Source organism: Coenobita brevimanus, unplaced genomic scaffold (assembly GCF_032717465.1).
Source record: "Coenobita brevimanus isolate Jiangsu-jjx unplaced genomic scaffold, ASM3271746v2 jjx.HiC_scaffold_2621, whole genome shotgun sequence".
NCBI classification, from domain to species: Eukaryota; Metazoa; Arthropoda; class Malacostraca; order Decapoda; family Coenobitidae; genus Coenobita; species Coenobita brevimanus.
Window position 1 is genome coordinate 238,563 of NW_027643567.1, and position 2,362 is coordinate 240,924.

Sequence of the window (2,362 nt, forward strand, 5' to 3'; positions counted from 1 at the left end):
GTTATCACATAATCTAATATAGATTTTTCCTCATTATTTCTTGTGTTTACTCTTGTCCATTTACCTTTACATTTTTCTGTTCCATTTACAATTACACCTTTAACATTTTCTACCATTTGAATCAGTGCTTTGCCTGCTTCATTTTTCCCTACATTATTTCCAACTATACCATCTTCCTGATTTCCTATTTTTGCGTTTGTCTCCAATTATTATATAATCTTCACCCACTTTTTCTATGTTTCTAATGTGTTCTTTGAGATACTGAAACTGTTCCCTAATTTTATTGTTTGTCACCCTTCCTTCTGTTTTTCCATATACACTAATTACATTCAGTGCTCTTTTTCTGGTTTCTATTCTTACTGTCATTTCTTCTATATCTTCTGTTTCCTCACTGATTTTTACTGTGTTTAACTGTGAATTTATTTTGACCATAATTTCTATTCCTCCACCCACCTTATTTTCTCTGTTATTATTATATGCTTTATATCCTTCTAACTTCACCACTTCTCCTCTTCTGAAGAACGTTTCATTAAGTACTATAATTTCTGGGTCTATTTTGTTTGTCACTTCTCTTAAACTTACTTGCTTTTCTTTAATTCCTCTACATTGCTCACTGATGGCTGCGATGGTCCAGAGTCATCACAGTTACACTGCTGCATTTTTCCAGTTGCAAGGAACCTTAATAGTATCAACACTTTTGTCTTGGGTGTGAGAGGATGGTTTTGATGTGTGGGCCTTTCCAGTACATCTCTTACTAATCAATCAATCAATCAATCATTTCCTGTGGCACCCCACGAGATGCATAGGGCCTCAATGAACTCTCTCCACCAATATTTGTCTCTTGCCATCTCCTTCAGGTCCCACCAACACTCCTCTCCTGTTTCTTTTTTCATTGTCCTCAACCATGTTTCCCTCGGCCTACCTCTACCTCTTCTTCCTTTAGCAGTCCACTCTGGCACATCCTGTATTAAACTACAGACAGACAGACAGAGACACAGAGAGAGAGAGAGAGAGTTTCCCGTGTCTGTCCGTGTATTCACTCCTCTGCAACACTGACCAAAATAATTATGACACACATCGCACCATCTTGAGACATCATCATCATCATCATCATCATCATCATCATCATCATCATCATCATCATCACCACCACCACCACCACCACCACCACCACCACCACCACCACCACCACCACCACCACCACCACCACCACATCATCATCATCATCATCATCATGAATCCGAACTCACTATTGTATGGGGTGGGTATGATGCAGACAGAGAAACAGGTCATGGAGGCAGGACTCTGTTAATGGACTGTGCAGTGTAATAAACCATCCATTCCTTCAGTTATCATTCAGATCTTCAAAATTCTTCTCAAACCCGACATGCCAACTATTATATAAATGTGGGTTGACTGATCATGCATAATTTCACCATACAGCATAATGGGATACGGGGGAATTGCTGCCTACTTCATCTTTTCGCCTTTTTCAATTTGTATAACACGATGATGTGATGTTCAAGGGTACGAGTGGACGGACGGCACTCCCTTCACCTTCATAGACTGGGACCTGAACCAGCCCGACGCTGAGGACGGCAGGAAGGAGTGTGGCTCAGCTAATGTGTTCTCCCTCAAGTTTTCTCTTTCGTACTGTGAAGCCAACCTACCCATCATCTGTGAGGCCAAGGAAGGTAAGCCGATAGATAGATACACAGATAGATAGATAGAAAAATAGATAGATGGACAGACAGCTAGATAGGTAGAGATAGACAGACAGATAGATGAATAGGTAGTAGATAGATAGATAGACAAATGGAGATAGGTAGATAGATAGATAGACAGACATAGATAGATAGATAGATAGACAGAAAGATAGGTAGGTAGATAGATAGATTTAAACTCATTTGATTAGAGGCTGTACACACAACTTTTTACGTGCACACTCTGCTTGGATAACTATTGCACCCGGGTGTTTGTACATTAACACACAGTTGCTTGTGGTTCCAAACATAGATAATTATTGATAAAACAGCTTCATTATCATCATCACTTAAGTACTTAACACGTTGCCCCATGAGGAGCGTAGGAGCCCGGGGCTAGGCGGTTGGTCCCGGCATTTAAGATGAGAGTGACCAGCCTCACTCATCCCTGAGTGGCATTACATGAGCAATCAACCCCAACCACCCCTTGGATATAAACCTTCACCGGCTCAATCCAACTGGAGCGCAATAATTACCCACTAAATAACCAGGTGCCAACATTTAGTTACAGTATATGGTTACCACCCAGCGTAGTAAATGGTTTCCTGATGTACAGGAAACCATTTGGCTTGTCACTCAGTGTAGAGTCACCCACAGGC